Source organism: Oratosquilla oratoria, chromosome 15 (assembly GCF_046742065.1).
Source record: "Oratosquilla oratoria isolate Oo_2021 chromosome 15, ASM4674206v1, whole genome shotgun sequence".
Taxonomy (NCBI): domain Eukaryota; kingdom Metazoa; phylum Arthropoda; class Malacostraca; order Stomatopoda; family Squillidae; genus Oratosquilla; species Oratosquilla oratoria.
Window position 1 is genome coordinate 67,194,556 of NC_134791.1, and position 15,791 is coordinate 67,210,346.

The 15,791-nt window shown below is 39.8% G+C and overlaps 1 protein-coding gene across 10 annotated transcripts in view; it reads left to right on the forward strand.

Moving 5' to 3' along the window:
• LOC143033486 (protein FAM135A) overlaps positions 1-15,791 on the forward strand; it is a 1,114,982-nt gene that overhangs the window by 383,242 nt on the left and 715,949 nt on the right. Inside the window, exon 1 of one of the 10 annotated variants that reach the window (XM_076198984.1) lies at positions 7,530-7,865. The exons of the other annotated variants lie outside the window; for them this stretch is intronic. The gene's annotated coding sequence lies outside the window, so the exon portion shown is untranslated. Of the gene's footprint in view, positions 1-7,529; positions 7,866-15,791 lie in introns of those variants that run through there. 10 annotated transcript variants of the gene reach the window in all.

Sequence of the window (15,791 nt, forward strand, 5' to 3'; positions counted from 1 at the left end):
TACTGGAAGACACAAGGAATGAATTATCTGAGTTACTGATAGATGGAGGAAACATAAAATCATGGGTGACTTTAGCGCAAAGGAAATTAATTGGGAAGAAACGACAAAAGGTGGAGAGGAACTCTGGGGCAACATTCTACTGGATATGACCATTGATTATACATTAACTCAATGGGTCAAGGAAAATACCAGATATAGAAACAACAAAGAACCATTGAGACTAGATTTGATGTTCACATCTGAGCCTGAAATCATGGACACAATGAATTACAAGACACCAATTGGGAAGAATGGCCACATACTAATAGAGTTTCAACTTAAAGAACAAAATGATGTGAGAAGAAATGAGAAACATAGAGAAGGAAAATTTATGTAGAACAAAATGTACTTTGTAAAATTTAGACAATTTTTTCAAAACTCTAACTGGCAAAAATTTTCAAATGAAGAAACAAAGATGGAAGAGAAATGGAACATATTGAAAGAAAAATACAAGGAGGGAACAGATAAATATGTACCTAAGAAGAAACAAAAAAGGTTTACATAAAGTGTTGGTATAACAAAAAGTGTAGTGATGCTATAGATAGAAGAGACAAAGCCTGGAAAAGATGGAAAAAATACAAAAAAGTGACCAAATGGCAAACATACATCAAACTGAGAAATGAATATTTACAGATATGTAAATGACAAACTAAAAGACAAACACAAAATAGTGAAACTGCATGAAGGAAATAAAGAATATATAGAAGATGTAGAAATAGAAATGGAACTAAAAGACAAACACAAAATAGTGAAACTGCATAAAGGAAATAAAGAATATATAGAAGATGTAGAAATAGAAATGGCTGAAGTAATGACCAGGCATTTTAGGTCTGTCTTTACAATTGAAAGCTCATAAATTTGGGATGAAGGACAGCGAGAAAGATCCCCCGAAATGAAAGTAATAATAGTGACATGGAAAGAAATATGGGACCAAATAAAGAACCTTGACATCAGAAAGTCATACAGGCCTGATGGAATTGCAAAATGGAGATTGAAAGAATGTATAGATGAACTAACAGACAAAATACACAAGATAATTGACTTCTCACTGAAAGAAGGAAAAGTACCACAATATTGGAAAAATGCAAATATTGTACCAATATACAGAGGAGGAGACAAAGAAAATCCAACAAGCATAGTAGTAAAAATATGCTAAAGAGTTATTAAAAATAAGTGGATTAAACACTTGGAAGAGAACAAAACACTAAATCCTAAACAATTTGTTTTTTTAGAAGTGGAAGATTATGTACTACAAACTTAATATGCTTTTACTCAAGATTAATAGAAATAATACAAGAAAGAGATGGATGGGCAGATTGTGCTTTCTTGGACTTACAAAAGGTTTTTGACAAAATACCACACAAAAACCTACTAAGAAAAATTGAAATAATAGGTGGAATACAAGGATGTACTGGGTGGCAAAAGAATACACAAAACAATTTAAAGATACAATGCTATATTTAGACACACAAAAAAAATGGCATGAACACAAAATGCGTGCAACTGTTTTCAAGGCTGCTTGGAAACTGCAACCACGCTCTCTCATTTCGCGCCAAGAACAAACGGCGCACATTGCATCTGCAATATCTTACTTAATTACAAAATACATTTTATAATACCTAACACAAATACACAATAGCATAATATAAATACTGTAATACAATAAATATATATATATACACCGTGCCAACACATCGCTCGGCCCACGCCACTCGGTGCCCACACCAAGCAAACAAGAAAAAAAACTGACCGAGGCAAAGAGAATCTAAATGATACAGAGATAAGCCACACAAACCACACACACAACAGTGGCAGACAGAAGTGTTGGACAAATGGATTTAAAAGCACACCCAAATACATTAAACAAACACATACAGAAATGAGTACACAAAGACAACATATACAAACACAAAAAGGAACATAAGACTGGTGCCAGTAAACCAAAAGACAAATAGAGCAATTGCTGGACATCCAGGACATGATACTTAACATCTAAACACGACAAAATACAATACAAGACAACACAAATGGGAAACATCACAAGAATACAGAAATGGGAAACATCACAAGAGCACATAACACTACACAATGGAAATTCAGGTAATTACAGGACCCCTTGACCTAAGGTCATAACAATGAGGGATAGCTAAACAAGGCAAAGTTCTTGCTGGGGGCCCAGGAGGTGGCCGGGTAAAGGTTGGGATAGGCACTTGAGTCTTCTTGAGCCTATCAGTGTGTGCAATCTCGCTAAGGCCTGTAGAGGGGTCAAAAATCCTGAACTTGTTAGGATGTAGGCGTTCAGTCACCAAAAGGGGGCCCATAAAATTTACAATTTAATTTTGACTCGCAATCAGGCATGCTTTTGAAAACATGATCACCCACACTGATGGGCACAGGTGTTGCATGAGCATATTGTTGTTTCAACATGTCGGCCTTTGAAAAAACCAGTTTATCTCTAACAGAAGTATAAATGTCATGCAGCACATGACTCTGTAGTTTACTATAGTCATCTACATTGTAGAGGGGACAAGCAGGGCTGTCAAGCACATCATATGGGAGCCGTTTCTCAATTCCAAAGATAACATAATGAGGCGTTTTGCCCGTGGAAACATTAATGGTGCTATTGATACAAGCACTAACATGGGGAAGCCAATCCTCCCAAGACTCATGAAAATTACTAGCAAGGTGATGTAGGATCTCTAAAATTTTCCTGTTTGTCCTCTCCACAAGACCATTGGATGCTGGATGATAAGCAGTCACGAATGTCTGTTTGATACCATAACGTTCACAAATACCTGCCAAAACCTCGTTCTTAAATTCAGTCCCATTATCACTAAGGAGCACCAAAGGAGTGGTGTATGGACACAACACATGGGAAACTAAAGCATGTACTACAACTGGTGCAGATTTGTTACGTAAGGGAGCTAAGACCACAAAACGACTAAAGTTGAAAAAGGTCTATAGCCACAGTCTGAAAAGGGTAAGAAGGAGTAGGGTACTCTAAGATGGGAGCAGTGCTCGTAGAACCTTTGTTCTGGGCACAAGAACTACACCGGACTACATGAGAGGTAATGTCTAGTCGCATTTTAGGCCAATAATACTTCTTCCGTGCCATAGCCAGAGTTTTGTCACGACCTGGGTGACTAGCCTGAGGGGCATCATGAGCAAGGGACAAAACAACGGGAACTAGAGACTCAGGGATCACTAGCTGTGCCACATCCTGCTCAAACACTTCCACATTACGAATGAGAACCTCGTCCTGCAGGGAAAATTGGTACAGAGGTACTGGTAAAGCTGGTAAGGTGGAATCATCACCAGACTCCAAAGCATAAATGACAGCAGACCAAACAGGGTCTTCACGCTGAGCTTTGGCCAGATCCTGCAGGGAAAAGTTATGAATCATGGTAACAGCAGCACAATGAGCAACAGGGGTAGAGCGCTTAGAAGTTGGGACAGGCACATGTGCAGACTGAGCAAGCACAGGAGAATCACAAACAGAAACTGGCCTATCCGAAGCAGAGATATCAAAATTGCAGAAAGTCACTACACGGCGACTAGGAGAAATATCTATGCTATGAGCTGTAAGAGCATCAATACCCAAGAGATAATCACACTTAAGGGCAATGCCAAGACAACAGCAACAGTGACATTGAAGACTGTAGCATGCGAGGGAAACTGTAAGGGAAGACAAACAGATCCAAGAACAAGCAAGGAGAACCTTGCACAGAATGCAAATTATTACAAAAGGGAGATAAAGGGAGATTATACAATTCCCGTAGAGCAAAGTAAGCCTTTCTACTTAACAGACTACATTCTGCACCAGTATTTACAGTGACAGAAAGAGGCGTATCCCTAGTAAGAAATTGAAAGGTAACTGAGAAGACTCAACAGCCACAAAAGGAATTATTTGAGACCGAACATTGCTGGTCAACTCTTTGGGTTGGGAAACAAGCGCTGGGGAAAATGGGATTGACGAGGCTGGTGAGAAGTCTCATCCCTAAGTTTCAAAACATTGAAACATTGATCAGTCGAATGTTTACAATGACCATGGATATGGCAATAACTGAGTCTACGTGGAGGTTCTGCTCTGGAAAGGTCATGCGACAGATTAGAAGAAATAGTAGGTACACTCCTGCGAACAGGGGACAGTCTTGAGTTGTGTACCTGGCGCCTACGGCGGTAACAAAAGTCGCTCGAATGACCAGATCTGTTACAAAAGGTACATAACAGGGGAGGGGGGGTAACTGTAGATTGAGGGGAACTATGAGTAGGAACTGTAGACTGAGAGAACTGAGGTGAACAAGGGACATGACCATGTTGATGAGCATTGCTAATACATAAGGAACTAGACGGTACTTCCCCTAGTTTACGAGAAAGTTGTGACGCAAAAGACAATAGAGTCTCATCAGGCTTATAAATGAGAGAATATGCTGCTCTTCTCTCAGAAGGCACCAAAAAAAGGATGTAAAACACAAATTCCAATATAAGACGAAATCTATCTACAGTGATGTTACCATTATCTACCCAATCTGACTGTGAAAGTGACTCTAAAGCATCAACAGCAAGGATACTGCCCTGAGCTTGCGCCCATCTATAATCAAGAGTGCCCAGTCGGGATACAAGAGTATCAGCCAGTTTGAAGCACCAATGGAACGCACCACCACCAGGAGTATCTGAAAAAAGTTTAAGGAAGTTAGACCTAAAGGTGTCATAGTTATAGTCCAGAGATTTAGGATCTAAACACGACGCCGAAAGTAACTCCGATGGTAGAGAATTTGGCACAATCTGGGACCTCACAAGGGAGATCTTTTCAGGCCCCGTCAAAACATTGGACTGGACAATGGTGTCCTCACATTGGCGGATAAAATCAGCCACCCTATAATGAGGATCTTGACCAGAAAATTGCACCACCGACGGGTTTTGATGGAGCAACGTCAACTTGTGAGCCATTGTCTCAGATGAGCTTAGTGGACTGGTAAACGAAGGCCTCTTAGACTTAGACATGATAGGAGATGACAACCTTAACCCACTTCGTAAAAGCATACGAAAACACTGACACCAAGCAAGTACAACACACTAGCATAAGCATGAAATAATGTAAAAAAAAAAAATAATAATTATAATACAGGTAGTCGTCGACTTACGACAGAGTTCGGTTCCGACAGACAGGTCGTAAGTCGATCTGGACCTAAGTCGGTCCATATACTGTATATATACAGTATATATTACCCTTTATATAATATATATATATATATATATATATATATATATATATATATATATATATATATATATATTGTATATTTAGCATACTGAAATAATCTTAGCATCTTTGAACTATGTTGTATAGTATTTTTAACCTTTTTATAATTTCATCTGATTTTCTTTGGGAAACGTAGCCTAGGCCTAAGCATATTGAATAAAATCCTATCATCTTTGACCTATGATATTTAATACTGTATTTGTTAACCTTTGTATTATTTTACCATCAGACTTTCTTTAGGAAACGTATGCATACTGAATAAAATCTTATTATCTTTGAGCTACGTTGTTTAATATTCATTAACTTTTTATCATTTTCGTTAGGAAACGTAGCCTAGGCCTACGCATACTGAATAAAGTCCTGTCATCTTTGACCTACAAATCCTTTTTTGTTGGTTACATTAAAATCATTGTAAAGCAAAATTAGGAAAAAAATATTTCGAAACACATTCTTTTCGTTTACGTACTGTACCGAAAATATTGTTATCGACAACAGACTAGGCATAAACAAAGTTTACTGTTACATTTTATTAATCGCAAAACATAAAAATACAAAATGCTGTGCCGAACATTTTGTCATCGACAACAGACTAGGCATAAAAAAATACTGTTACATTTTATTAATTGCAAAACATAAAAATACAAAATGTAAGGCAAAATTAGGATTTTTTATTATTTCAACAAAACACATTCTTTTTGTTTAAGTACTGTACCGAACATATTATTATCGACAACAAACTAGCCCAGGCATAAAAAGTTTGTTATATTTTATTAATTGCAAAACATACAAAAATACAAAATGCAATGCAAAATTAGGAAACATTTTACTTCAAACAAACAAAATGAAAGAATATTTAGCTGGCTGGGATGCTGACGCTGCTGGCAGCCTGCGAAAACTATCGTACTCGCGTCTCGCAGCGTGCGGAGTAATGTACTGCACTGCCAGGCATAACATTGCAATTCTATTACTCTATTAAATGTTAGATATTATTGCACCATCTCGTGGTCGTAAAGTCGATCAGTCGTAAGTCGCATAGGTCGTAAGTCGACGACTACCTGTATAGAGAAATCACATGGACATGGGACACGAACTTAAGAAAATTATATAATTTATACAAACAGAAGCATTGCAACACAGAAACAATGCAATACATATATCAATAATGAAGAAAAAAATTACAGGAAGACCATAATTAGCAAAATTACGTAAAAATGTATAATGCACTACTTACGTAAATGGACACTAGACTCACTGCGGGATAAAAAAAAATTATTTTCTTATTCACAATATATGCACAAAGTCTAAAAACAATGACAATACAAGTATGCCGAAGGCAAAAATCATATAAAACTGGTAACAAAGTACAAGGTAGCCAAATTCTGTGGCGCAGAGCACACTTACGAAAAACAAGGCCGGCTGGGGACGCCACCCGAGATTTCAGCGGACGACGACCACTTGTTGACAATGAAAAATACACTGCACAAATATTTCTGTCCAAAATCCTCCACCATCCAGGCCCAAATTACAGCTGAGAACACACACAGGAACACAAGGCGATCCAGTGACAAGGGCAGACGACGATGATGCCACCGGGAAGAGCGGGAACAAAAAAATCACCTGGCGCACTCTAAGAAAAATGTTCCTGCGCCGAAATACTAACTTAAGTCACTGTGTCCTGAGCACTATCACGTCTAATATATTAATTAAGTTCACTGAAAAAAAATACCTGGGCTGGAAGGAAAAATGAAAAAAAAAAAAAAAACAGATCGCCACAACAGTATCACCGGCCGGCAATTTTCAAATGTCACACAATTCGAGTTCTGCATAGAATATAAGTCAAACATGAAATGTAAAACCGCTGCCACCATTTAATGTACTGGGTGGCAAAAGAATACGCAAAAAATTTAAAGATACAATGCTATATTTAGACACACAAAAAAAATGGCACGATCACAAAATGTGTGCAACTGTTTTCAAGGCTGCTTGGAAAGTGCAGCCATGCTCTCTCATTTCGCGCCAAGAACAAACGGCGCACATCGCATCTGCGATATCTTACTTAATTGCAATATATATTTTATAATACCTAACGCAAATACACAATAGCATAATATAAATACTGTAATACAATAAATATATATATATATATATATATATATATATATATATCTATATATATATATATATATATATATATATATATATATATACACCATGCCAACACAAGGAAAATTATTGGAATGGATGAAAGATTTCTTGAATGGAAGAAAAATGAGGGTGGTACTTAGAGACAAGAACTCAAATTGGGAAGATATGATAAGTGGAGTCCCCCAAGGCTCTGTATTGGCTCCAATAATGTTTGCTATTTATATAAATGATATGGATGAAGGTGTGGAATGTTATATGAACTTCTTTGCAGATGATGCAAAACTATAAAAGAGCGAAAGTACAGAGGAAGACTGCTAATCTTTTCAAGAAGACCTGGAGGACAAAGTCTGGAAATGGAGTCAGAAGAGTGAAGTGAACTTCAACATTAAGAAATGTAGTATAATGGAATTTGGAAAAGGTAAAAATAGAATCTTGGGTCAATATAAAATTGGTATAAAGGAAGTAAAAAAGTAAGCTCAGAAAGGGACCTAGGAGTAACTATCTCAAATGAGATGACACCAGACAAACATGTCAACAAATTAGTTGGAGAAACTTTTAATTTATCAAGATAATTGAAAATAGCCTTTGACTACATGGATGAAGAAATGGTAAAGAAAGTACTAGTTACACTTATAAGACCAAAATTGGAATATGCAGCACCACTATGGACATCTAGTACAAAAACAAAACAAAAAACACAAACAAACATAAACTAGAAAAAATTCAAAGAGCAACGACAAAGATGGCACCAACAATTTGCAATTTGACATACGAACAAAGATTGGATAAACTAAATTTACCAACCCTAGAATAACAGAACAACATTTTGAAACACTTAACAGTACACCAATCACAAACATAAACAATGCTGTGCACACTTTTAATACAATCATACAAAATGCAGACAAGAGATACATCCCTAGAGGCAACAGAAAATCACACAACCCCAACTTCACACCAGAAATCCAAGGCCTCATCAGACAACGAGACACACTTAAACACAATACCCCCACATCTATCCCTCAAAACATAGCAGACCAAATACAAACACTAAACACTGTGATTGCCAATAAAATACACGAACAAAAAACACAAAATTGGCAAAACTTTATCAATACACTTGATCACAAAACAAACACCAGCAAATTGTACAAAACACTCAACAGCATTACACAATCCAACAGTAACACAACATGCTCTCATGCAGCAATAATCACAATAACAAACAATCTACCCTCAAACAGACAACAAGCAAACACACTCATAAATCATTTTGCACAGACAAGCCATCTCACTTCTCACCCTGACGACTGACGCACTATTCGACGTAAGAAAGACTTTCCCACAGACTCAGACTATACACCCTTCATAGACAGTCAGACAAAACACATAGTACATAATCTCAAGCACTCATCTGCCTGTAGCCCTGATAACATAAGTAACATCCACCTAAAACACATTGGACCACAAGGTATACACGCACTCACAAACATTGCAAACTACAGCTATTCACACAACACTATACCCGACATCTGGAAGCATGGTAAAATAATCACCATTCCAAAACCAAACAAAGACCCAACAATCCCAACATCGCACCGCCCAATCACACTTCTCTGCACCTACTCTAAAACCATTGAACGCCTAATACTTAAACTTGTCACACCATATATTCCCCTTGCTGACTCACAACACGGTTTTAGGCCACTACACTCCACAAACACTCTTCTGATAAACCTCACACAAAGAATTTTAGATGGCATCAATTCAGATAGGCCCCACCACAGAACACTTCTTATAACATTAGACATTAGTAAAGCTTTTGATGCTATCCCTTGCCACAACCTAACAAATAAGATATATAACAGGTAGGAATGCTTATGTGTCATATAATGGCCAATCATCGCACATCAGAAACATTAAGAATGGAGTACCACAGGGCTCTGTTCTATCCCCCACACTCTTTAATCTATACATGCATGACTTACCCACACCAGACACCTCAGAAATACAAATCTCTTCCTACATAGACGACATAACAATCACATGCACACATCGTAACATAGACAAAGCTGCAGAAATAATCCAGCCGTACTTTGATACACTCAACACATGGTTCATCACAAACAGACTCAAAATAGCTCCAACCAAATCTACAGCAACACTTCTCACCAACTGGACAAAAGAACACAAATACATACCTCATCTCTACATCAACAACACTCTAATACCACACACAAACACACCGAAAATTCTTGGTGTAACATACAATACATCCATGTCTTTCAAACAACACATCACAAACATAAAAAACAAATGCACACCTAGACTTAACGCACTTAAGTCAATCACTGGAACAACATTTGGACAAAACAAAGAAACTAATACAACAATATACAAACGATGCATACGCTCAGTGATGAATTATGCGAGTCCTGCATGGGCTCCTAATCTCAGTGAGACACACCATAACACCCTTCAAATCATACAAAACAAAGCCCTAAAAACAATTACAGGCTGCACAAATACAACACCTACAGACCATTTACACCATGAAACAAGAGTCCTCAAACTCAAGGACCACCTCGACATGAGAGGCACACAAACACTTGCTGCAGCCACCACAAACACATCACACCTGCTACACTACATAGCAGAACACCCACACACACCAAGAAACATTAAAACAACACCCAAAGACCTGTATTACACACAGATACTCTCTTCTCTTCCTCCACAACCACCAAATACCAGCCTCCGGAAACATATTCATAATCATATCACTCACCGCTCCATTATCACACTGAAAGACAACACACTGCTGCATGCCAGACCCCCTTATATCCACCCTTCTGAATCCTCTCTCCCACGAAAGGACAGAGTCCATCTGGCCAGACTGCGGTGCGTCCACCACCCAGCACTTCTAAGCTACCAGAAGAGGCTGGATGACCGCATTGTGAACAGCTGCCCAGGGTGTAACACTTCACCCCATACCATACAACACATAATGGAAGACTGCATTATACACAATCATGCACGCAAACAACACAACATACACTCTATAAAGGATTTGTGGGAAAACCCAGTTTCGGCTGTGGCATTCCTTGGGGAGACGGGACTGCTCGGACAGACAGTCTAGGGAACGACAACAACAACAACAACCCTAGAACAAAGAAGAGAAAGAGGTGATTTGCTAACAATTTACAAAATTATGAAAGGGATGGAAATTCTTGATAGGGATGACCTACTAAAATAGGACAGAAGAAATACAAGAGGACACAAGAAGAAACATAAGGAGGACAGTTATAGAAGAGATCTGAGAAAGAATAGCTTCACACACAATGTTAGATATCTGGAACAAACTGAATGAGAAAACAGTGAGTCCTAAAACTATACATGACTTTAAGAAAAAACTGGATGCGAAAAGATACAGTAGTGGGTCACTACAAATATAGCTCTCTTCCCACAAAATTAAGTACACGAGACTTACCTGTATTTACCTAGTTGTATTTTACGGGAAGGGGAGCTATCCTCGTGGTGTCCCATCTTCATATCTCATTTTATCTAAACTTTTTTTAAATTCATGTATTGTTTTTGCACACACCACTTTCTCATCTAACTTGTTACAAATGTCTATTACTATGTGGGGAAAGCTGTTCTTTTTCAGATATCTTCTATAACTGTCTTTCTTGATTTTCTTTCCGTGTCCTCTTGTATTTCTATCATCCCATTTTATTAGATCCTCTCTATCAATACTGCGTATGTATGTATGTATGTATATACACAGACTTTGCCCAATGTGAGTGTTAGGTTCCTTAGCCCATTGTATTTACCTAGTTGTATTTTACAGGAAGGGGAGCTATGCTCATGGTGTCCCGTCTTCATATCTCATTTTATCTAAACTGTTTTTAAATTCATGTATTGTTTTTGCACACACCACTTTCTCATCTAACTTGTTCCAAATGTCTATTACTCTGTGAGGAAAGCTGTTCTTTTTCAGATCTCTTCTATAGCTGTCTTTCTTGATTTTCTTTCCATGTCCTCTTGTATTTCTATCATCCCATTTTATTAGATCCTTTCTATCAATAGTTTCTATTCCTTTCATGATTCTGTAAATAGTTATAAAATCTCCTCTCTCTCTTCTTTGCTCCAATGTCTGTAGCTCAAGTTTTGCTAGTCTCTCTTCATATGATAGTTTTGAGAGTGTTGGTGCCAATTTTGTAATTACTCTTTGTATTCTTTCAAGTTTTGTTATACATTTTTTTGTACTTGGTGACCACATCGTTGCTGCATATTCCAATCTTGGTCTTATCAAAGTGATTAGTATTTTCTTCACCATTTCATCATCCAGGTATATACAGTCACCGCAAAAAAGACTCGGACCTACCCGGTAAAATGGTATGGAACCGAGGTACATATGTTATTTGTGATGAGTAGGCTATACAGTCAGTTGCTGTCACTGGCGACATCTGTCATTTTTCTCAGTGAGTCTGTGGACCACATGGCGGACTGCTTGGCCACTCAGTGTTGTTTGAGAGGCTGAGGGGGGATGCTGTAGAGGTTTGCTCCTGACCATTGTGTCCAGGATTTTGGAGCTACAGCTTTTCTGGCCTATGATTTGCCTCCAATGCTTTAAACATGGTTCACAAATATTTATCCCAAGAGGAGAAAGCTAGGATTTTGGCCTGGAGACAGGAAAATGTGCCAATTAAAGAGATCGTCAGGCGTTCTGGCCGGGCCAAGTCTACGGTGATGGCGTTGCTGGCGGTAGCTCGCGGCCTCCCACCTGACGTTTGTCCTGAGCACAAACCCATCCCTGGACGCCCTCGAAAGACTTCAAAGGCAACTGACAACCTTCTAAAAAGGGAAGTAAGGAAAAATCCAAGGGTTACTGCTGCACAACTAAAGGAAAGTCAACCGAAACTTCTAGAAAATGTCTCAGTAAGGACAGTAATGCACCACCTGCAGAAGGACCTGAAGCTCCCTAGCCGTACCGCTACCCGCAAGCCTTTACTCACCGACCGCATGTGGAAGGCTAGGCTGGCATTTGCAAAGCAGTATGCTAAGTGGATGAAAGAAGAGTGGTCTAAGGTCATGTGGTCTGATGAAAGTACATTTCAACTCATCCCAAGCCAGCACGTGAAGGTCAGACTCCCGTCAACAGCAGGCTGGTAGTATGTGGCCTACACACCCCCTACTGTGAAGCACTGTGAATCTCTCATGGTTTGGGCATGTTTTAGTGGTGCATTCGGTCGAGGAGGGCTGTATTTCCTGCCAAAGAATATGATGATGAATAGTGACCGGTATATTAGTGTGTTAAATGACCATCTCCTTCAGTGTTACAATATTCATGCCAGCAACATTTTCATGCATGACAGTGCTCCGTGTCACAAAGCAAGGAAGGTGACCAACTGGCTCTCTGAAAAGAATATTCAGGTCTTGCAGTGGCCAGGAAATAGTCCTGATCTCAATCCGATTGAGAACTGTTGGCATGTAATGAAAAACAAACTTGCAGAAAACAAACAGTCATCCTTGCCTAAGCTCATTGATGCAATTAAGAAAGTGTGGTGCACTGAAATGGGAGAGGATTACATACATACATACATATACCAAGGCTTTTTCCCCCTTACCAGGGAGGTAGCCAAAAAGGACAAGGCATAAAATCATTCCCACCCATTCCATCCCCGAAAACACTCCACACCCCTCCATCCTCCCTCCCATCTTAGCACCTCCTAGATGATGGGTCATCCCTCCACCCTGTCCACTACCCTGGGTCAGAAGCAGTGTCGCAGGACACAGCACATCCACAGCAAGGCCGCTTCATTAAATCGGCGACTCCCCCTCTCCATCCCCCCATATAAAGGAGAGGACGGGGAGAAATCCCTTCGGGCTGCGTCAAAATTTTTGCTCACACACACTACCTCACACCCCACTCCCCCGTCCATTCCACCTCATGCATCACAACATCATCCATATACAACCATTCTCCATTCACCCCTGTCTTCTGTCCTCTCCCGTCCTTCCTCAACAGACATTCCCCTCTTCTCCAAAGCCCCCTTCACCCCATCCATCCATCTCATCCTAGGACGTCCCCTCATGTTCACTCCCTCCACATCTGCCTTCCATACCTCCTTTACTAGTCTTTCTTCACTCATTCTTTCCATGTGTCCAAACCATCCTAATATTCTTTCATCAACCCTATCTCCCAGCTCCCTTTCCAATCATACTTCTCAGACACTTCATCTCAAACACATTCAAGTTCCTTCTCTCTTCCTCTCTTATGTTCCATGTTTCTGCTCCATACAGTGCTGTTGGCACAATCACTCCTTCATACAGTCTCCTCTTAGCATCCATTCCCAAATTTCTATTCCTCATTACACTTTTTAAACAACCAAGGCATTTACTCGCTTCTCTCAATCTACATTCTACCTCCACCTTCACTCCACCTTTTCCTGCCACATTTGCACCCAAGTATCTAAAACTATCCACTTCCTCCAGTTGCTCTCCCTTAATGCTCACTTCCAGATTACTGCCACTTTCACCCCTTGTACATCTCATCACCTTACTTTTACCCACATTTATCTTCAGCTTTCTTCTATCACACACTCTCCCAAACTCTGTCACCAACTTCTTCAATCCCTCCTCCGATCCTGCCACAAGTGCAGTGTCGTCCGCAAACAACAGCTGGCTCACCTCCCACTTTTCTCCATTTTCCTTAACTATCTCCAATCCCTGACCCACTACCCTTGCATTCACCTCTCACACCACCCCATCCATGTATAAGTTGAACAGCCAGGGCGACATAACGCATCCTTGACGAAGTCCCACCTTTACCTCAAACCACTCACTCTCTCCATTTCTAATCCTGACACAAGCTCTACTACTCTCATAAAAACTCTTGACAGCTCCGAGAAGCTTTCCTCCTATCCCGTATATCCGCATAACCTCCCACAGTGCCTTTCTGTCTACCCTGTCGTAAGCCTTTTCCAGATCCATAAAGGCCCAGAAAACATCCTTCCCCTTTCCTATAGCTTTCTCACATATCTGTCTTACCACAAAGATCTGATCTACACAACCTCTACCTGTCCTAAATCCACACTGTTCCTCACCAATTACTCCCTCTGTTCCTCTCCTAATCCTCTCAATCAAGATCCTCCCATAAGCCTTCCCAACTACACTCAACAAGCTAATCCCTCTGAAACTACTACATTCACACTTGTCCCCTTTTCCCTTGTAAAGAGGAACTATACAGGCACTCCTCCAGTCCTCCGGCACTCTACCCTCTCTCCAACAAATATTAAATAACCTCACCAACCAGTCCACCATCACTGTACCTCCCTTTTTCAGACATTCCACATGGCATCCATCCAGACCAGGTGCCTTACCTGCTTTCATCATCTTAACTGCTGCCTTCACTTCATCCTTTCTTATTTCTCCTCCATTCTCCTCACTCATCACTCTCATTTTCTTAGCATTTCCCACTGCAGCTATCTTTCCCTCCCTATTCTCCTTCACATTAAGCAACTCCCTAAAATATTCTGCCCATCTTCCCCTTACTGCCTTCTCCTCCATTATCATCTCTCCATCTGCACCTTTTATCTTTTCTTCTCTACTTGATTCACCTCCTCTTCCTCTCTTAATTTCTTTCCAAAGCATCTTTTTATTACTTTCAAAATTTTCTGTCATACTCTTACCCCATTTTACATCTGCTCTCCTCTTTGCCTCCTTTACCTTTTTCTTTACTTCTCTTTTCTTTTCCCTGTACGTCTCATATGACTCCCTCGTCCTATTTTGTAACCAATATGTGTAAGCTCGCTTCTTCTCTTGTACAACCTTCTTCATTTCCTCATCCCACCATTCACTACCCTTCCTTCTATTTCCTCCTGACCTTCTTGTTCCACACACCATCTTTGCACACTTTGTGACTCCCTCCTTGAACCATCCCCATTCCTCCTCCACACCTACCTCTACTCTATCCTTCACTCCCTCCCACTCCTCCTTCAGCTTCCTCCTGTACTCCTTCTCCTTTTCCTCTTCGTTTAAAGAGTTCACTCTAAGCACCTCCCTACCTTTTGTCCCTTTCCTCTTCCTCCATCTGTCCACTCTCAACTTACCTTCCACCAGAAAATTATCTGATATTCCCCCACCCTCTCCCCTTAGCACATGTACATCCCTAACTCTTCCTATCATAATCCTATTTACCACTACATAGTCCATTAAAGCTCTATCTACCACCTTTCCCTCCACCACCCTCTCCCATGTGTACTTATGCTTGACTTTCTTCCGAAACACTGTATTTGCTATCATCAACTCTCTTTCTAGACGCATTTCCACCATCAACTCT